This window comes from Miniopterus natalensis, chromosome 14 (assembly GCF_054644295.1).
Source record: "Miniopterus natalensis isolate mMinNat1 chromosome 14, mMinNat1.hap1, whole genome shotgun sequence".
NCBI classification, from domain to species: domain Eukaryota; kingdom Metazoa; phylum Chordata; class Mammalia; order Chiroptera; family Miniopteridae; genus Miniopterus; species Miniopterus natalensis.
In genome coordinates, this window is record NC_142094.1 from 12,398,133 (window position 1) to 12,420,605 (window position 22,473).

Genomic DNA, 22,473 nt, shown 5'->3' on the forward strand with positions numbered 1-22,473 from the left:
AGGTCTATATTTTGTTCAATCAAATCAAGCAGACAGTAAGAGCCATTACTAACCCCTCAAGCTAAAATATTCAATCTAAAATATCAACTTAGTGGGCCCATGTCAATAAATTTAGCCTGATCCACCTTAATATTCTTTTTACTCTAATTCCAAACATATTCCCAGATTTCTATTAATATAAATTTGTAAAATTGTACAATTCTTTAGGTGTGTAGCACAACTCTTCATGGGTCACAATTTGAACTCTTTGACATCTGATGAGACTTATGTCTGGTTATAAGTCTAGAAGCAAGGAGAGGCAGTGAAAGTAGGTCCTGAAGATCAGAAGTCCTTTCCAAGACAACTGTGACAGGAGAGACCATAATAAGTTCTTTTTTTTCCCCTTTCTTTCATGATAGTTTCATAAAGCCAAGAGAGGCTAAACTCAGGTAGGAGTGGAAGGGCTAATTCTGTTATCAGGTAAATTGGTGTGCCCTCTTTCACACTGAGTGGGGTCCTTACGATACCTTGAGAAAAAGAATTTTCTGAGACTCTCATGGGAGGATGAGTGATTTTTATTTGTGTGGAATTACATCTCTAGGTTTCCAAAGTCCCAGTCCAGTCATAGAAGAAGTGTAGCTGGGGTTTCCATAGAGCTAGAAGGAAAGCCAGTGTCCAGAATTTTCGTTCCATGTTACAGCCAGGTCCAGTATAGGGACAGTCCATTTAGTTCACTGTGTGTGGGGATCTGCATGGCTGTGGGCCATATGGGTGAACACAAGAGGGTGTGCCCCAGGCAACGGGAGTACCAAGGGGCCCAACAGCACATGAGCACAAGAGCACAAGAGGAACCAAAAGAGTGAACTTTGTTTAAGGAAGTAAATACCCCAAATTTCATGCCTTTGCAGTGGCCATGCCCATTCTGGCCAATGAATTATTCCCAGGTGTGACTGACAGGCAAGTACCTTCCTCACGTCACCCCAACTTTACTGGGCAGGTGTCTATCACCGCCCTGCCCAGCCTCTTCCAAGCCCAGTGGTCCATAGGGAACAGACCAGTGGCTCCCTGGGGATTGTAAAGCTTTAGCTTCCTGGTGAAGCTGTCTAAATGACATACCTATAATATGTGGCCTTCCCTTTGCTCCTTTTCTGTTTTTAATAACTAGGTTAATTACAACGGTATCAGTTCTGCTATAAAGAAAGTTGAACATACATTGAAGCTATTTATAGGCATTGAAGATGCTCAGCTTCTTTGAAATCTACTCCTCTCTCCATCTCAGTGTTCAGGATCCCATTCCTTCCCAATGAATGCCCTAATAAGAGACCCGGTAAGGTTGGAAACTCAATTTGCATTGTAATTAAGCCACCCAAAGGGTTTGTCACTGGGTTTGGTTTTCATAAATCTCAGCCCTGAAGATTTAGGGGTTAAGAACTTTTTTAAGGGTATTTATAGAAGCTTATACAGTCCATTTCATGGGTCTTGAGCTGGGGATTTAAACCCCCGAGCTCCTAGTGTCCTTTTCCCAAGTTCTCTAGAATATTTAGAAGTAAACAACCAATCCCACTGTATTCCTTATGTTCAATAAAATACTTGATCCCCCAGAGCTTTGCTTTGTACAGGCACTTGATTACAGGTGTCTAAAGGTAATCATTTGAGTAACTGTATTGACACTGTGTACCACTGAGACAGAGTCATTAATCATTTTAAATCTAAATCTAAGCATATTGCAGAATCTAATCCAGAAAACCCACACCCAATTCAGAGAAACAAGACCCAATTTGGTACAAATTTATGATTCAGACGGGATTTAATTAGAGACACAGAACCTTTAAGAGAGTGTGCATGCCTAAAGGGATTTGTTACAGGGCTTTGACCTTATGTAGTTGTGGGAACTGGTTAAGCAGTCTGTCTAAAGTGGTTGTCTTTATGTTTGATGAAGACATTTTAAGACCACAGGGCAGATAGTAAGGAAAGGAAGATGCATGTGACATGGAAGAGAGAAAAAGCAAGCTAGAACCCATAAACATGAGTGGAGCTCATAAGGATTTACTAAAACCTGGGGCAGGTCTCATGGCCTCTGATCTTGATGGTGTGATATTTTAGAGAAGCTGGGCCCCTTAGTCATAGAGGTAATCACATATACCTGGTAATCACACACCTGGGCTAGGCACTGGAGAAGGTGGAACAGTCATGTGCCTAGTGCTGTCTCATGTCAATGAGGTGGTCAGTAGATCAGCAATAGCATGTGTGAGCTACAAAATGGCTGTTACATCTCCTATGCCCTCCAAATAATGCACAAGAATCTCTGTTGTGGTCCATCTCAATGGGAAACCTACCAGAAAGGGAATTCTGGGAAAAATAGTTCAGCCTAGCTAAGGTAACATTATAAAGCAACTACATTGGTCTATTAAGGAACTGTGAAATACATTCAATGAATCACTAATATTTTTAAGGAAACAAAACATAATATCAGAATTTATTATTGGTATGGGTAAATATTGTTTCATGAAAAATATAATCAGTTATATGTTGTCATGTACTGAATTGTTTTCCTCCCCAAATCTATATGTTGAAGCCTTAACCCCAGTTTGAGTATATTTGGAGATAGGATCTTTAAAGCATTAAAATTAAATGAGGTTGTAAGGGTGGGGCCCTAATCCAATATGATTGGTGTCCTTATAAGAAGAGGAAGAGACTCTAAGAATGTGCATGCACCATGCACCCAGGAAAGGACATGAGGCCACAGTGAGAAAGCAGCCATCTACAAGCCAAGGAAAGACGCCTCTGGAGAAAAGAAACCTACTGATATCTTGATCGTGTACTTTTAGCCTCCAGACTGTGAGCAAATAAATTTCTGTGTTTGTCACCAGTCTGTGGTTTTTGTTATATGACAGCTGCTACAGTTTGTGCCCCTGCCACCCATTCATATGTTGAAATCTAATGTGATGATGGTATCAGGAGGTGGGCCTTTGGGAGGTGATTAGGTCATGAATGGGAGCCCACAGAGATCCAACTTTTCCACCTGCGAGGACACAGCGAGAAGTGCTGGATATTAACCAGAGAGGGCCCTCATCAGAGCCTGACCAAGCTTGTGCTTTGACCTTGGGTGCTCCAGCCTCCAGAGCTGTGAGAAATAAATTTCTGTTGTTTATAAGCTACCCAGTCTGTGGGATTCTGCTTCAGTAGCCTGAATGGACAGCCAGCAGCCTTAGCAGATTAATACATATGCATGTTAAAGGTTGAACCAGTCTTCTGGCAACTTAAAAAAAAAAAGACAAAATTTTAGAGTAATTTTCAGTTTACTCTATCATATATGGCCGTTATTATGTTGAGACAGTTTGCTCTAAAATGGAGTGGAAGGTAGAGAGGTTTTCCACGTATCCTTCCCCCCCCCCACATGCATAGCCTCCCGCATCATCAACACCCCCAACCAGAGTGGTGCATGTATTACGACTGATGAACCCACACGGACGCATACAGCTCACTGCTGGTGGTGTGCATTCCGTGGGCTTGGAAGAATGTCTGCTGACATGTAACCATCATTATGGTATCATATGGAGTGTCCCCTCTTCTTTCTCTTCCACCCCAACTCTGAATCTTTTTACTGTCGCCGTAGTTTTTGCTTTTCTGGAAACTCTTTATCCCACTTTCTTTAGTTTTTCACTAAGGTATCATTTGGCTTGTAAGATATTTCATTTATTTATTTTATTATTTTATATCCCCTCACTAGAATATAAACTCCACCAGAACTTGGAGTTTTGTTTGTTTTACTACTGTAAACCCAGTGCCTAAAACTGGCATATGGTAAATACCCAGTGAATGGGGGTTGAAAAAATGTTAGTGTTTATACTGGATCATGACTGCAAATGAGTTTATTACTAGAAATGGAGGTTAATAATATTTGCAAACATTGACAGTTTCCTAAAAATCTAAACATAGTCCTATCATGCAATCCAGCCATTGCCCTCAACTCATTTGAAAACTTACATTCACATGAAAGTCTGCATATAAGTATTTATAGCAGCTTTATTCATAATTTCCAAAACTGGAAGCAACCAAGATTTCCTTCGACAGGTGAATGGATACACAAACTGGTAAATCCATATAATGGCAATTTTATCTCCTTGAGCCCTTCTGTGATCATTTCTCCTGTCAAAAGTGTAATGATGTTAATCCCATGTTAATCCCAATAATGCCAATAGTTCTAGGTCTACTACAGGAAAAGATCTGTGCTAGATCTCAGAGTGAAATGTTTGGTAGGAGGAGATGGGCCCTCTCTCCAAGGCACCTTTAGCGCACTGAGAGAGACCATGGAAATGCCGTCCGCGATGGGGGCAGACTTCCCATAGCCTGTCCCCCGTCAGGATTGCTGTGTTCCCCCTTTGCTGCCGGCAGTCAGTTTTATTCCTCAAGACCCACAAAGTGTCCTCTACTCTGCTCCCTCCTTGCTGACTCCAGCAGAGCTGAGTATTTACTGCCCCTGCCTTCCCCCTGCCCCCTGCAGTGGTTTTGTTTAGTTGGTGGTGTCTACAGGCAGGTCCAGGGATGCAACAACTGTGCCCACTGGAAGGCCTGCACTACACACTCGCAGGAATTGACAACCTGAAATAGCAATGGAAGAGTTGAGTAAATGGATATGAGATTCATCTTTGATGGAGGGTGGAAATTGTGGTTTCCAGAGAAATTGAGTGGATTCTTGAAGAGAGTTAGAATTTTGCCAGGCTAGTAAGTGCAAGGACATTTTCTAGATTTTCCTGGTAAATGGAATGCTGCAACATTTTCCTGGATCTCTCTTATCTCTCTTTACACTGAAGTTTTTCAACTTCAGCACTATTGACCTTTAAAGCTAGATAACTGTTAGTTGTAGGGGCCTGTCCTGTGCATTGTGGGATGTTTATCAGCCCCTCTGGCCTTTACCCACTAAATGCCAGTAAGCGTGCTCTCCACAAGTTGTGGCAAGCACAGGGTCTCCAGACACTGGCAAAGGTCCGCCCAGGGCAGAGTCACCCTGGGTTGAAAACTCAACTCAACAAATGTTTTGTACTCAACAAATGCTGGATCTGGTTACCCTTGAAAAAGACCATTCTATAAAATCAAACCATCATGGAAAATTCTTAAAATTAAAATTAATCTTACTGTTTTTGAAAAACTGCTGTGGCCCAGTCAGGCTCTACTGAATGCTTTCTGTGCATCTGTCCAGTCCTCAGGAACGATGCTGCTCATTGTGGGGCTGAGAGAGCAGGACCGGCCTGCTCAGGGGCTTTGCCCACGTGGCAGGACTGTTTCCTGACCCTAATGCTTGATGGCAGGGCCTGTTGCCTACATGACTTCTGCTTTCTTTGCAAACATAAGTCTCCTGTACAAGTGTGAACTGGGGAGTGCCAAAAGGCTGACGTTGAAAGGGAAACGAGATGCATGGAATACGTCCAGCTACAAAAAACAGATTGGTAACTGTGGACCTTGAAAAAATAAATAGTCCAGCTTACAGTAAACAGACAAAAGAGCTTCACCAGGTTTTCCTTCAGCATATAAAGAACGTGTTAGAAATACTTAGTCCAAAGGACTGTTTTCACCAGAAGGTTTCTAATCAGAATTATTTGTCCAATTATATTAGCTCTACTAGCATTTTAAATGAATCATTTATGACCCTTCATTACAAAAGCACAGTCCTCAAAATAAATAACCACACATTTTCAGGATGTTGGAAAAAGAAGAGCTAAGTCTTCCGTCGTGAGTTTGCGGTAGGACGTCACCCCTGGCGTCCCCTCAGCAGAGCAGAGCCCCGGCCCGAGCGTCCTCACGAATGTGGAAAAGGGCTGCTCCACACTTGTTTTCACTTCGTGCCCTTTCTCTAGAAGTTCTAATAAATGCTCCAGGCTTCCGAGTGCTGATGCGGGTAAGCATTAGTCCAGCTTGCCTGTGTCCTGAGGACAGACGGGTTTCAGCCGCAGCTGCTGGGACAGTCAGCACTGACGCAGCACTGTTCCAAGCACCCTTCACTTCGGTCAAGTTGACTAAAAGCTACGAGAGGCAGCAGCCAGGGAAGGCAGCGGGTTCCTCTGAAAGCAAGCTTCTCCTTTTGAAGCGGAAAGCTGTTCCAGTTCCCGCATTCTCGAATGTTCGGCGCACAACAGGAGCCACTGCACCATATTAGGGCACATCTTTCCTCCTTGCAGCTGGAAACGAATAAAAAGAGTTCCTAAGTTAGGTTCTGACTGTGCAAACTGGAAAAAGCTCGATTCCCCTTAAAGCCACGTTTGATTGCAGGGGGTTTGCTGCCCATGTTTGACACCCTGGGTCGGCACAGCTGAGCGCAGTTCCAGGCCTGCCGGCACCCTGGGGACCTGGCTGGCCTTGGCCCTGGCGCCCGCCTGCCCAGAGGCTGTCCTCCAAGCCTGCTCTGCCGCCTAGTGGCCAGGTCTGGCATTGCCGACACCTGGCCGGCAAAACTCACTTTAGCTATTGAATCCTGCAATAAATTATGACGGAAGGCACACACTTTTAGCAAAGAAGGCAGCTCAAAAAGAGAAACCCCTAAAGGCCCTGTGATGCCTCCTGGGTCCTGAATTAAGAAGAAGCACTAATAATCGCTCTTAGCATAAAGCATGGTTGCAAACTGCAAAGATATCGTTCCCTGGCTCTTCATGATTAAAACAGTAATAGCAGAGGCAGAGTGGTGTTCATTTAGACTTCTATAAAAAAGGGACCTACACATTTTCAGTTAGTTCAGGAGGTTTAACAATTGAAAACGCCCAATCACTTTTCAGGACAGGCACTTCCAGGATGGTTTAGAGAAAATAAAATGAGTTTGTCTCTTTGGAATACATCACAGAAAAAAAGGTCTTGAATTTATATTGGCCTTTAGGTTACTCTAAGCACTTTCACATGTGTTTTCACATTAAATACTTACACATGTTTTAAAATTTAACAAGTTATCTATATATATTTTACAAATTTATAATCCCAGAAAAATTTATTCCAAAGCTGAGGGAAAGGGTGTAAATTCTCTTTCCACCCTCCACCCCCCTTCCCTCTTTCCTCTGAAATATGATTGTCTGTTGCATGCTTCAGTGTCTCTGGATCTATTTAGTTTGTCAGATTCTTTTGTTCATTAGCTTCTTCTTCAAGGAGACCCTTCAACATTTCCTGTAGTGCTGGTCTTTAGCTTTTTCTTATCTGTGAAGCTCTTTCTCTGACCTTCAATTCTAAATGATAGCTTTGCTGGGTAGAGCAATCTTGGTTGTAGTTCCATGTTTTCCATCACTTTGAATATTTCTTGCCACTCCCTTCTGGCCTGCAAGGTTTCTGTTGAGAAATCAGCTGACAGTCATATGGGTGCTTCCTTGTAGGTAGCTAACTGCTTTTCTCTTGCTGCTTTTAAGATTCTCTCTTTGTCTTTAACCTTTGGCATTTTAATTATGACGTGTCTTGCTGTGGGCCTCTTTGGGTTCCTCTTGTTTGGGACCCTCTGTGCTTCCTGGACTTGTAAGTCTAGTTCTTTCCCCAGGTAGGGGAAGTTTTCTGTAATTATTTTTTCAAATAGGTTTTCAATTTCTTGCTCTCTTTCTTCCCCTTCTGGCACCCCAATAATATGAATGTTGGGCCTCTTGAAGTTGTCCCAGAGGCTCCTTACACTGTCTTCATATTTCTGGATTCTTTTTTCTTTTTGCCCTTCTGGTTGGGTGTTTTTTGTTCCCTCATGTTCCAAATTGCTGATTTGATTCTCAGGGTCCTCTACTCTACTGTAAATTATTTTTCATTTTAGTTCATGTAGCCTTCATTTCAAATTGGTACTTTATTATGTTATTGATTTTCTCAGTTATTTCCCTAATAGTCTGCTTAAACATCCTTATAACCAAAATTCTGAACTCTGTATCTGTTAGCTTGTTTGGATCTATTTCATTTAGTTCCTCTTCTAGAGATTTCTTCTGTTCTTTCCTTTGTGACATGTTTCTTTGCCTCCACATTTTGGCTGCTTCCAGGTGTTTGTTTGTATGTATTAGGTAGAGCTGCTATGTCTCCTGGAATTTGTAGAGCGGCTTTGTGTAGTAGGCATCCTGTAGGGTCCAGTGGCTCAGCCTCCCCAGTCACCTGATCTGGGCCTTCTAGGTGGTCCTCTGTGTGGGCTGTGTGCACTGTCCTGTTGTAGTTGAGCCTTGGTTGCTGTTAGCATCACTGGGAGGAATTGATACCCAGGCCAATCAGCTATGAGGACCAGCTGCAACTACAGCCAAAGAACTGCTGTGCTGGAGACACCCCTATGGATCAGGATTTACTTCAGTGGGGCTTTGGTGTTTACCAAGTGCACCCCTTGAGTGTGTCACTCGTGGATGTGGTAGGGTTGTAATCCAGCATGGTTGAGTCTGACCACCAGGTGCACTGTCTCTGGGGCCTCCCGGGAGGCGCAAAGTTAGCCTGTGCCAGTGCCTTGCCCAGGGCCACCCAGCATGAGCTACACAGCAAACTGTAGTTGGCTGCTACTTGTGCTGGGCTTGGAGGTGCCCAGGAGAGGCCAAGCTATGAGCCAATGCAGCTGCCACTAGTGCCAGGCCTGGGCCACTTATCAAGCCGTATGGGGCAGCTGCTGCTTGTTTGAGAGATTTTAGGAAAGTCCTAAGCATGAGGCTGGAGAGGCCACTTGCAGAGAAAAGCCCCTGGAAATGTCCTGGATGAGCTGCAGGTGGGGAGGGGTGGGGCCTCTGGGAATCACGGGGCAGGGCCAAAGGTGCGAGGCAGGTGCTGGCGATTCAAATATGGTGCCTGCTTGCTGGCTGTGTGGGGAGAACTCGCCAAAGGAGCCATGGCCTCCGCCAGCTCTTCTGCCTGGGAGGAAGCTGCCCCTCCAGCTCTTGCCCTGACTTCAGGCAGGTTAGTTCCTCCCCGAGTGTCCCAGGTCCCTTCAAGCTGCTGCCTGGCGCTGGGCTCAGAGGGAGGGCGTCCGAGTGAGTCAGTGCGTGGGCCCTTTAAGAGGAGCTGCTGGGGCTCCCGCAGGCTTCTTGACCCTCAGCGACAGTCCCCGCTGGTTTCACAGCCCAAATCTGTGGGGACTTCTCTTCCAGGCCCTGGAGCCCTGGGCTGGGGGCCTGATGTGGGACTGGGACCCCTCGCTCCTCCGGGAAACCCCCACCGCCGAGATGTCCTCCCGGGTTTAAACCGCGGCACTGGGTGTGGGCCCACGGCCTGGTCTCCAATTCAGCTCCGATCCGCCTGCCTCTGCGCCCCTCCTACTGGTCTTGATGCTCCTTCAGCTCCCTGGTTGTGGGGCTTCTGCTCAGCCAGATCTCAGGAGGCTCTGAGTGACGGTGGTTCTGTGTTTTAGTTGTGATGTTGATGTGGCTGCGGGAGGCGGCGGGTGCAGCTGCTCCCTACCCGCCAGCTGTTCCCCAGCCCCTCTCAGATTTACTCTTATTGCTCCTGTTTCAGTGAACTCAGGCCTGTTGCTGAGGAAAAGGAGTCAGGACCGTGGGACTGAAGCCCATTCACGAGCACATACTGTGCATGGCAGGAGCTTCCAAAAGAATGGCTGATGGAAAGACAGATAACACATTCACTGCGTGGTGCTAAGAAGAGAAATGATGAAAGAAGACAGAGGTGTCGTCTGCGAAAATAAAGCGCTAGCTTTATTGGCCATTCTATTTATGTGCAATAAAGTCAGCATGGCGTAGGGATGAAAATCAGTCTGCAGAACATGATAAATTTCACAGGACATGAGAGAAGAGTCTTGGAAAGTGTTTTAAGAATTACAAAAGGTGTTCTAGAAGGCTGTGTGAGATTCAGAGCCCAAGGAGCCTGGGTGAGGAGGGGAAGCCGGAGGAAAAGAGGAGTGTAAAATGAGATGTAACAAAGCCCACGAGACGCAGCTCCTATAACCAAGAAGCTTTGTAGTGAAAGATGCTGGAAATACAAAGGCTTTCAGAGAGCGTATAAAAAGTTAGAAAGGGTCTGGTGCAGGAGAGAGAAATGTGTGAATAAGAGTGATAATAAATATTCCTTACTGTCATTTATTTATTTTATTTTTTTAAATATATCTTTATTGATTTCAGAGAGAGGAAAAGGGAGGGAGAGAGAGAAACATCAATGATGAGAGAGTCATTGATCAGCTGCCTCCTGCACGCCCCTGACTGGGGATCGAGCCCGGAACCCGGGCATGTGCCCTGACCGGGAATCGAGCCCTGATCGCCTGGATCCTAGGTCGATGCTCAACCACTGAGCCACACCGGCCGGGCCCTTACTACCATTTATTACTGCACTGAGGTGACTTCTGAGCTTCCTGGCAGACAAAGAAGAGTGAAATCATTGTGCAAGTAAAAAAGTAACAAAATACTAACGGCAGACTACATTTACGTAGCACGTATTATATGCCAGGCTCCCGTCTACGTACTTCACGTAAATTAAAACATTTTTATGAGAAACAGTTTCTTTGACCACTTACTAATAAATTCCAGGAATTATCAACAATTTATTCCATTATACAGCATGCCTCCTCCCCATTTTTCAACGAGGAAACTGGGACTCAAAGGGTTGAAATTATATCCAGGACCCCACCACCAGGAAGTGGTTAAACCGAGCTTGAACCTATGTCTTTCGGACTCCGAAGCCTTCCTGCTGCACCCCACGGCCTCTCCAGAAGGCTCGGTGTGCATCTGTGCGCTCCTTTGAGAGACGCTCTGATTCGCGATGTCTGAAGCCTTGAGTCAGGACTCTGGCCGCGGGCCTGTGTGTACCTATTTCATGGAAGCGTTTACAGTTGAACTCTTTTTAACTAAGGGCCTAAATATAAATTAAGTGTTCCCAATAGATTTTTGCTATGACTATCATACATTGAATTCCTAAAATGAATTTCTGAGAAATGATTTACTGAATGAAGTCCACAGAGCTTGTCGAAGTAAGGATTTTTTGACCAGTTGTGTCCTGGAAGTACAACCCAGAAGGGCCCCAGAGGGTGGAGCAAATACTCCTAGAATGTATATGGAACCTAAAAGGACCTGGAATAGCCAAAGCAATGTTGAAAGAGAACAAAGTTGGAGGTGTTCCACTACCAATACCAAACTACACTGCAAGGCTATCATCAAAAAGCATGCTCCTCGCATAAAAACAGATGCATAGATCAATGGACTAGGACAGCCAGTCCAGAAATAAACTTGGACCTATAAAGTTCATGAATCTTTGACAAAGAAGGCAATAATATGCAATGGGTTAATAGCAATCTGTTCAATGAATGGAAAAACTGGACAGATACGTGCAAAAAAAAAAAATAAAAAGAAACAAAAGTACTTTCTTACATCATACACAAGAATAAACTTGAGGATCCAAAATGATGGTGAAATAGGTACAATTTACACTCACTCCCTTCCAGGACCATATCAAAATTACAACTAAATTATAGGAAAATAAATCTGAATAACCATCTGGAGACTAGCTGAATAGAATTTTTATAACTAAAGATATACAGGAGAAGCCATATGAAGGCAGGTAGGAAGGGTGGGGAGGCAAAAAGGGTGGCCCTGCACCTACGTGAGGCATTTGAAAATCCAGAGGAATATCTCAGCTACAAAGGTCCCCAGAAGAGCGAGGGGGTCTCAACCCCATGCGAGGCTGCCCAGCCCAGAACACCAGTGCTGGAAAGAGGAGCCCGTGTAATATCTGCCTGGAAACATCAGCAGGGAATTTGTCGCCTGTGTGAGAAGGATACTGCTCGAAACACATGTGCCCTTTTAAAAGGCCAGCACAAAAATAAATCCCTCATGGGCACTTGCCCTGAGCTCTGGCAGAAGGACAATGACTCGGAGAGGACCAGAGTCATACAGGGAGACATTGGGTTGTGTGGCTTCAGGGAGAGGACAGAAGGGACAGCTGCCAATGCCCTTGTGCTGAGTCCCTCTCCCACAGCGCCCACAGGTGCCATCTTCCCTGGGACAAGCCCTCTCCTCCATATGGCATTAGCTTGGAGAGATGCACTAGCCCCTTACTGCTCACTCCCTGAAGCCCCACCCTGCCAAGCTCTTACCTGGTGGAGGGATCTACTGGTGGCAGCTGGTCTGGACCCACATTACAGCCTTTCTTAAAAACTCTAGAGGAATTTTGTGTTAAACTCATGGGGTGCCAGAGACACACAGGGAAAGACAGAGTTGTGTGGCTTTAGGGCAAAGGCCATTTTTTCTTTCATGAGCCCATCCAGTGCTACCATTCCTGTGTTGGGCTGCCGACTCCCCCCGCCCCCCGCCCGTGGCATCAGCCTGGGGAGATGCGTAAGAACTACCCTGCCAGCTCCCTAAACCCCACCTTGCCAAGCTCTCCTCTGACAGAGGGATCTGCTGGCAGTAGCCAAACCAAACCCATGTTGCAGTCCTTGAAAACTTTTGACAGGCAGCACTGTTCTTGTGCAGAGCCCTCCTTCCACAGGGTCAAATCTTAATCTCTCAGCTTGATGAACTCTAATGACCCCATTCTGACAGCTCCCTAAGACTCTGCTCCACCCAAAGGTCTACAGGTCACAGGCAGGTGGTGGCTGGTCTTGGTGCCCTGAGACTTTTTCTCAGTGGCCTCAGACCCAGTACTGGCACTGAGTTTGAATCTGTATCAACCAGGTGAACACCACTCACTCCTACCTGATGACTCTCTGAATCTCAGGGTGCCTTTGGCTTTTGATATCTGCCCCAAACCCAGCATTGGTTGCAGCTGGCCTCAGTTTGCAGATTGGCCCCTCCTATGCACAACCACATTAAAAAAGTAAAAAGGAAGTGAAATTAATTTAAATAATCTTCTTTAACCCAACATATCCAAAATATTATAATTTCAACATACAACATATGAAATTATTAATGACCTATTTTGCATTTTTTGTAGCAAGTCTTTGGAGTCTGGTGTGTATCTTACACTTTTAGAACATTTCCATTCAGAACGGCCACACTTCAAGTGCTCAATAGTCACAAGTGGCTATAACGGTTATTATATTGGACAGTGCAGCTCTGGGATATGTTAGGACTGAGCAGTCAAGTTGACATAGACCTGAGTTAAGGCGGAGGCGGACTGATCACCCTGCCATGTAAAGGCAAATTCATCTGATGATCTTTATTGCTCAGAATAGAACCAAATATTGCTAGATTAGCTGTTACACACCAGGTGCCAGAGTCTTTGGTGGTTGCTCCAGTAATGATACTATGTCTGGAACTTCAGTTGCAATTGACATCATCACCTAATTTAATTTATGATAACTAAGGCTCATATCCAAGACCTAGAAGACTTTTGCATTGGCCATCTTGTCAGGTTAAATGGGGATGTGATAGAAATGACCACCCTTGCATCTTTTAAGTCTTTGGTGGTGACACGAATCTTGGCATTTCTTCAGGGATATTACTTTGTATTTACTCTATTGGCATAGAGGATTCCAGGGGGTTCCACTTGTCCTTTCTTCCATAATTTTCATAATCAGGTAAGCAGTGTGGAGATTTTTTCAGGTACAAGTAATCTTCTCATTATATAGTCTGGTTCTTGGGAAATAACAGGACGTGTCTACGGACCCATGGGACCCACTGTGGGACAGGCTCAGGCTAAGATTCCACATGTCACCTGAGCTCCTCAAGTCCTCCCTTGTAGCAGTGGGTCATGGTGATGTGATTCTCCAGGGAGTAGTGACACTTCAGAGGCAGAATCTAAGACCCCCAGAAGGCCTGGGCATTTTTGTTTCTCTAGTAAATGGCCATAAATCTTTCCAAAGAAGACTTGGAAGGAGAGTCAAAGTACGTGCTTATAGCCATATTTCAGAGAAAGATTTCTGAGTCTTTTTATTGGTTTTAGTCTGGGAACTGGGCAGGAAGCTATCAGTCTTCACTATGGCAACTTAGTCTGGTGTCTGCTTATTAGACTAAGAAGTTTTTTGCTTACATGTTATCAAACAGTTCTTGACTAGGCCACTCATCTATTTTATTCCCAGGGACTGAGTGGTCCATTGTGTTAGTCTCAATTGCCTGTAGGGCAAAATATTCTGATTACTACTCTTTCTTTGTTTTTTATTATGGTAATAATTCCACATTTTTATTTAATTGTTAAGAATCAAAACCTGGCCTCTACTGCATTGGGATCTCGCTAGCATAGAGATTGGGGAGCCCAATTCCATGTTGGCATCTCCAAATCGTCCTCTCTCACCTGTAACGTCTGCCCCCATAGGAATTTTGAGGATGTTTTAGGTTTTGCTCTTACCAAAGCACTCTCAGTGAGATTGCACATAATAGATATTCTCTAATGTTCCTTTCTTTCTAATCACATTTCTTCATTGCAGTGCTTCTCAGCATGTAGTCCTAATGCCAGCACCATTAGCATCACCCACAGGCTTGTTAGAAAGGCAAACTCAAACCCCCTCCCCCTTCCCCTTTACTAAATCAGAATTTCTGGGAATGGGGTTCAGGAAACTGTTTAACTGGATCTCCAGGTGATGTTTATGCATGCTAAAATTTAAAAATTACTGCAGTATGCTAGAGAAATTTTGGCATCTTAGACTACAGGCCATTGTTGATTCCAATCTTCGACTAACCAACCAGAAAACAATAAGGGCTCTTACACAAGTTTACACTAACACATCTAAATTCTGAATTCCAGGGCAAATGCGTCCATATTGATAACTGAGCCATACATTTTCTTTTCTTTAATCTAAGACCCTAGATCCACTTCCATACATGCTAACCAGACACCTGAAGATGTAAAGTGGTGAGATCCTACATCGTTTTTGGTATGTAATATGTCTCTCTAGGAGCAGGCTTTATATTTCTCTTTCTGGGCTGTGCTGAAATCTAACTTTTGTTTCAGGCCCAGAGCCAATGAAGGGTGACATAGGTGGAGAGGCCCTGCGTCCACTGTGAGTCAAGTGCTTTAAGTGTGGTTGTTGGATTTTATTTTATTTTTTAAATGGGACAAAGGTTGGTTCCCTAAGATGGGGTGTGTGTGTGTGTGTGTGTGTGTGTGTGTGTGTGTGTGTGTGTGTGTGTGTGTGGCTACTGCTGCCAGGGAAGAATATTAAGGGGCACTTGAGGGTTCAAAATTCTCAGCTTCATTAATGTCTGCTCAAACGTTGCCACACTGTTCTCTCGGCACCAACACCCTTACCTTAGCTTAAGAGACTCGGCAGATTTCCCCCAGTTATTCCTACTGGACTTCATAACCCTTCCATTCCAACCAGGCCCTCAGCTTCATCCTCAACTACATCTGCTCTGTGGTCACAGGAGATAAGACATTTTTATTACAGTAGTATTTTGATTTTACACCCATTACTTGAGTTTGGGTTTCAGAGTTTCCTTGTCCCTGTGTAGGACAATAATAGCGAACTGGCTCCACAATGTTTATAATGACCTCTGTTGCCTTAACAAGTAAGTGCCACATTTTTTCTTAGCAACTAAATGCCACAACTATTTCTCAGCTCCTTTCTCTGGATCATGCTTCATCCCTTGCCACTACTAGGAATAATTTGAATAATTGTGATGCTACGACATGTCTGGAAAAGGGGTTACTTGTGCTCGCTTCAAATATGTGATCCATTTCAGAAATCTTTTTTGCTCCTGGGTATCACTTACTGTATTAGCATCTGGTAGGAAACAGATGGTACATTAAAAAGAGGCAATTGAATAGTCTAATGAAGGCACTTTTAAAAATGTGTGCGCTTGAATAACAAAGCACATGGGGTTGGTAAAGCACCCTGGAGTTAGCAGCAGTGAGAAGCTGTTACCATGCTGAGCCTAGAGGGACAAGGGGAAGCAATCAATGGTCAGTGGATGCTGGCAAGAGTCCCAGATGTAGGAGAGGGATCACCAATCAGGAGCTGTGACCGCCACTAAACCCATGGCATGGATGGGGTCCACGGGGATAAATGCTCCAGCATCTTACCTTCTGACCACCTGCTATTGCCTCCCAATGACTGAACTCAACTCTAAGCCAGAGGGAGGGGGGATGATGCAGTCCCCAGAGGCCAGCCTTCCAGGGACCATGGCGGGGTGGAGATGTGTGGAGAGTGGATCTTGAGTTTCTCATATGTTATAGGCTAAATTGTGTCTTCTCAAAATCATATGTTGAAGCTCTAACTCACAATGTGACTGTATTTGAAGATGGGGACTTTCAGGATGTAAAGTTAAAAGAGGTTATAAGGGTGGGGTCTTAATCTGAAAGGACCAATGGCCTTACAAGAAGCAGAATAAAGACCAGACCTCTCTCTTCTTTCACTCCCCTCACCCGAGGACACAGCCGGGAGGCAGCTGTCTATAAGCCAGGAGGAGAGGTCTCACCAAGCACCAACCCTGGTGGCACCTTGATCTTGGACTTTTAGCTTCCAGAACTGTGGGAAAATAAATTTCTGTTGCTTAAGCCACCCAGTGTGTGGCATTTTGTTATGGCAGCCTGAGCTAACACATCATTTATAAGGTGAAGATGATAATACGTGTCTCATGGGTTTCTATGAGGATTAAATGACATTACATGCATGAATGTAGTTTCTGAGCTGAGAAGGTACACAAAAATTGGTCACTCTATTATTTTTATTGTAGTATTAAGAGTTAAATGGTGATCCTCATTTTATGATTTTTAGATACTACTCTCTATGTTTTTGTTTTTTTGAGCTTCATTTATTTTTCTTGAGGTGAACCAAGTAGGTGTTCATACATGATATATGTGGTTTAGGATAGCTTTTTACATTTTATTTGTAATCTGCTTTTGTTAATGTCTCATTCCCTTCCCTGACCTCTGTAACGTTGGGTGAGTGTCTCATTTCAGCAGTTTTTAATGTCTTCTTTACTGCTTTATAACAGATGGTTCTGAACTCATTACTCTCTCTCTATAGATTATATTATTTTTCTGAGTGAATTACTTTTTATCAGCCCAATGAAGCTCACCTGCCATGTTTCAAAATGTTCTTGTCAAATAACAGACCCAACACTATTTTCATTTTTATCTTCAGTGTTTTACATCTTGCCTTGCTTGTCTTTTTGGTTCATAAATTATTCTGGGCAGAAAGCACTCATTTGATATCATTTTATACATCAGTTTTAAGCATCAAGCACACTGATAGTTTAAAAAATAATGAAAATCCTTTTGGGTAAAAAGAATTCACATTTTAGGACTTGACTTATTTAGATTCACTGGAACATAAATGTGCTTGTTACCCAGATACTTCAGAACTGGGCCACATGATCAGAAACCCGAACGTGTGGGGCCCACGTAAATCTTTGAAAAAGGATGACCCTGGTGAAACAGGGTGTCAGTTATCAAGACGACACTGTTTCAGCAACAATACGAAAAGCAGGCCAAAAGAATAGTCGAGTAATAGCTACGGCTTACTGAATTCTCCTGTGGGTAGACATTACTAGTTGTTGGTCATCTTATGTTTATTATGTTGTGTATGGTAAGATAGCTTCAGAGGCTGGCCCTGCCCTTTCCCCATTCCTTCCCCTCTCCCCCAAAGGAACTGAAATCCCTTGATTAGATTTAACCAGGGATAGGGCTGTTCTAGGTGAGTGTGTAGGTGGGTAAAAAGGGCTAACAAATTGAGTTTTCAAGGGAGAGATTAGGATGATGGACCATAGGATCTGAACTGGGTCCGGATGGATATGAGAAGAATGAGAGAAACTAAAAAAAAGAAAAAAGAAAAAAAACCTGGTATAGCTAATGGGTTGGAAGTTTTTGAATTTGTATAATTGCTAGTGTTAGTGATTTCAATGAAATGAGGTTCTAGTACACAAAATTGGATATTTGAAATTCAGATTTTGGAGGAGTTGTGGTTATAGGTAATGGCAAAGTCATGAGTATTACCATGGATAGGAGACTGAGGTATGTGAGGAAAAAAGATGATCGTAAGTGGCTAAGAGCTGAGAGGTACTGGGAGGATCTTCCATGGATCTGATGCCCTGAGAGTGGCGGCAGGACTAGGGGTGGAAGGGAAGGCAGGTGTGGTGAGTACAATGATGGCCCCTTAAAAATTCACAGGACCTGTCACTATCTGACCTTGGTGGCAAAGTGGACTTTGCATATATGATTAAGTTAAGGATCTTCAGATGGGGAATTTATCCTGGATTAAGGAACAGTTTAGTTACAAAGGCCCTTATAAGGGTGAGGCAATGGGATCAGAGCCAGAGGAGACGCGATGGTGAAGATAGAGGCTGGGGCAGTGCGGGTCACGGGCAAGGGCCGTGGGCCGCTGCAGGGCCGGAAAAGCCGCAGATGCAGACCCCTCCCCACCACGAAGTGCAGCCCTGCTGGAACCGTTTTAGACTCCAAAACATAAATGGTAAATTCATGTCGTTTTAAGGCAATAAGTTTGTGGTAATTTGTCACAGCCGCAATAGCAAATGAACACAGTAGATAGTGGAGTAGGGAAGGAATTAGGGAGAGTGGTGGTAGCGGGTAGGAGGTGGGGTGGCAAGTGACAGAACTAAGGGGGTAACGCCTGATGTGGACACTTAAGTGCTGCTGGGCTTTTAGAAGGGGGAAGGGATTTTACAGGTGATAGATCGTGTGTTCCAGGGGTCATGACGGAAGGGTGGGGAACAGGGTCAGGCCGTGTAGATCCAGCTCAGACTAGGGATATGCTGATGAAGAATCTAGACCGTTTGGGTTTCTGATGCCACCTGGATAAATAAGGAAGTGAGGTGAGAGTCCTGTGGGTCTCTCATCTCCAGGTGGTTTCATTTATATGTTCAACACATACTCATTCAGCACCTCCTGTGACAGGGGTCTGCTATGGGTATGAATAATTTGTTGACCCAGGGCAAGCTAGCGCATCCTCCTGGGGATTCTTGGGGACAGTTCTCCTCAATGCCAGAGATTTGAATTGCTCAAAAGCTTCTTCTCTGTTCTGGGGCAATGTGGTGTGACAGGCTGGGCTGGTTGAGGGGAGACGAGACGGAAAGGATGTCGACCGGAGAGAAGTGTTACTAGGAATGGGAAGCTTGGATCTTCCACTTTGTCTGGTGGCTTGATAGGCTGGAGAAAAGATAAGCCACCTAACATGGAAGAAGAATCCGAATGACATGAGATGTCTTGTCCACAACATTTGGGTCTGGATGTCAGCAGAACAATGCCTTCAGAGCTCTGAAGAAATAAACCGAGGGCCTATAATTTTGTACCAAGTAAGCATACAAATTGTGAGTGAGCACAGGAGTTTGCCCTGGGCTGGATCCCTTGACTTTGCTCCACTCTGCTCTGTATTTCAGGGGACTGGCTCTGTCGGCTGCCGATCCCAGGCTCCTGTATCGGCTTCTGTTTGGGTTCAAGCAGGGAGAGTGCAGGAGGAATGGAGAAACCAGGGTCTAATTCCCCCCAATTCTTCCTGTCCCTACCCCTCTAGTGGAATCCGACCTTTGCTGTGTGTTCTCTGTGACTATAGTCTCTCCTGGGTGACCTGGCCCAGGGCTGGGATCTGCTAACAACACCTCCTGCCTTTTCCCTCCAGCCTAAGGGTGGTTGGGAATGTCCACTGTCTGTCATATCCAGGCTGCCTTTCTCCTGGTTTGGTATCTCAGTCCTTCCATTATTTATGTATTCAATTTTCTCTGTTAAATTTCCTCTGTTAAGTGCTTATAGTGATTTCACTTTTCCTATTGGGAATCTGAGGAAAACAGCAAGATAAGACATTTTCAGAAATTCATGGTATCAGAAACCATAATCCTTCTTAGGGAGTTTCATGTGACATACTCTAGAAAATCAAGGGAGGAATTAAAAATAAAAGCACCTCGATCCACTCAAAGAGGGCAAGAGGGAGCAGTGGACCCAATCCTAGAGGGCAGTGAGGGAAAATTGGGGTACGAGCCATGCTACAGGCCTGGGGCATGAACATTCCAGCTTGAAACAGGAGTAGAGAATGCTGAAAAACAGGCAGTTTAATTCCCTCCACCCCAAATGAAATCCATGTAAGATCACAAGCTGTTGTGATCCAAATTTAAAGCAAAATAAAATATGCAATGATTTTATTTTTTAAAGTTTTATTATTTATTTATTTTTTAATCATCACCCGAGGATATTTTTTCCATTGCTTTTCAGAGAGAATGGAAGGGAGAGAGAGAAACATCGATGTGAGAGAGACAAGACACATCGATTGGGTGCCTCCCACGTGTGCCCCAACCTGGGCTGAGAATCGAGCCTGTAACTGAGGTATGTGCCCTGGGCCGGAATCGAACCCTGGACCCTTCAGTCCCCGGGCCGATGCTCTAACCACTGAGCAATCTGGCCAGGGCAAAATACTCAGTGATTTTAAATGCAATTGATAGAATGTAAGAGAACCCATTTCATTTTGATGCAAGGATCATTTCTTTTTTTTATGGCCCAGGGGTTGTGACACTGGACTTTAAAAATAAAATAATAGCATAGTTTTATACTTGGCCTTGCAGTAAAAAATATTCAGCCATGTTAATGTAAATGCTGTTTATTGGTTTTTCACCTCTTAAAGCCAACCTAAATGCAAAGAACAGAAGACTTGACTGTGGTGTAAGTGTTCACAGCCTTGGTACTTACTGTAGAAGTGAAGGTGCAGTGTCGAAGGTCAGGGAGGACAGCTGAAGGCAGGTGAGAGGTGTTAATATTCTCATTTTTCAAAGGGAAGAACTAAAGTTGGTAGAATAAGCAGAGGACTACTATCTTCTCGAAAATGGTAAAGATAACCGATAGCAGTCTTAAAAGCAACCCTGTAACTGGCACAGTTACATTAGGAGGAGGCGTAGCACACCTGGACTCAGTAGATTTTTGCCTCCAATTGTCAAACAAGGAATCGGCTGCCTCGGGGCTGAGCTGGGGAGCAGGGATGGTAGAGGGCAGGCTGTTTCTTTTCAGCCTAAACTCTCTCTTATTCTCTAAATTGTTTTTAAAGGTTTTAAAACACACTGGAATAAAACAATAAAATGTTAATAGCGTTTGTTTCTAGGAAGTAAAACTGCGTTTCCTCCTTCTTCTCCCTTTATCTTTTGAGTTATCTATAACGAGCTTTGTTTCCCCTTTCACGGAAACTTTTGTTTACTTTTAGAAAACAATAGCGACTGGTCCGCTTTTCTTCATCTTGTTGAGATTTAACTCCTTACTATCAAGAAGCAGTAGGGATGGTGGTCATGAGCGTGGCTGTGCACACGGTCTCAGTCATTACATAACCCCACCGTGCTTCGGTGTCCTCTCTGTGAAGTCGAGACAGTGAATGTGGCACCTACCTATTAATGACGGTTCTGAGGATGACATGAGTTAACCTATAGAAAGCTGGGGACCGGTACCTGGCACTCTGCAGACGTTATACAAGTGCTCACTATTTTACTACTTTGCTGTTGAAGGTTCTTTATGATCTGGCTCCGGGGTGTCCTTCCAGTGGGTCTCTCTGCTTTCCTCCCCTCACACATTGTATTGCCCACTTTCCCTTCTGTTTCAATCTCTTTATTTCCAAATCAGCTCTTTCTTCAAAGGTCAGCCCATGAATGTACCACTTTTCCATGTAGCTTCCTCCGATCTCCCCCCTAGAAGTGCCTCTCCCTCCTCTATGACTACAGCTTTTATCTGAGCCCTGGGAGCGGAAGATACCAAGATAGAGCCATTTATGTCAAGGGGACAAAAGAGAAATGCAGCTGGGAGGCCCTGAGGAAGCCGCCTTATGCATGTCTCCCCCACGAACTTGTAAACTTTTTTTGATGGGGGCCGAAGGAGCCAAAACAATGGCCAGTCTTCATTGGAAACCAGAACCCTTACAGCACATTCTGAGTGAGTTAGTGCAGGGGCTCGGTGGGCCACCCGTGGGCGCCAGCTCATAATGGGTTCCACAGTTAGGGGCATCGCTGGGTCTCTTGCCTTGTGCACCCAGAACCAGATGCCAGCACCATTGTCCTCTTCGCAGATGCAGCCACCACTGGCTTGTTGGTGGGGGGGACTGAATTAGGGTGTCCCCTGGTGCTAGCGTATCGTATGGGTCCAGGGCCTTCCGTGCAGCCATCGCAACCTCCTGCTCCAGCCCAGCAGCCTGGTCGTCATCAGTAGGACCCCACCTCCAGAGGCCATGGAGCCACCACGCCCACCCCACTGGGACAGCGGGTTCTCAAAGCCTGCGCTCCAGCTCCGTGAGGCAACCTTGAACTTTTAAACTTTTAAGCCACACCCCGAACTTGGCCTCCGCACCGCGGCGCCTGGACCAGAGGCGCGTCCCTCACCTTGAGAAGAGCCGGGCTCAGCGCCTCCTCTGCATCATGGGCCGACCGGTCCCCGGCCATGTAGTGAGAAGCTGTCGTTTGCACAAGAGGACGGACCCGCACACGTGGTTTATGCCCTTAGGTCTTCCCAGGAGCGCATCCCAGGTTTTTCCTGAGTCTGTGACTCCCAGGTTGAAACCCTGACGAGACCCTCACTGGGCGTTTATTTTGCTTTGCAGCCTCAGCTCTGTCCTGCTTGGCAGCCCCGCGAGCCTACGCGCTTGCTATTCACTGTGCTGGGTTCTATTATTTATGAACATCTGTGTGTGTGTTTCCAATTATGTTGGATGCTCCGGAAGGACAGTGA

At 44.9% G+C, this 22,473-nt stretch overlaps 1 pseudogene; it reads right to left on the reverse strand.

Moving 5' to 3' along the window:
* Nucleotides 1-21,649: 21,649 nt before the first annotated feature.
* On the reverse strand, nt 21,650-22,187 carry LOC148091501 (cytochrome c oxidase subunit 5B, mitochondrial-like; annotated as a pseudogene).
* Between the last annotated feature and the right edge of the window lie 286 nt (nt 22,188-22,473).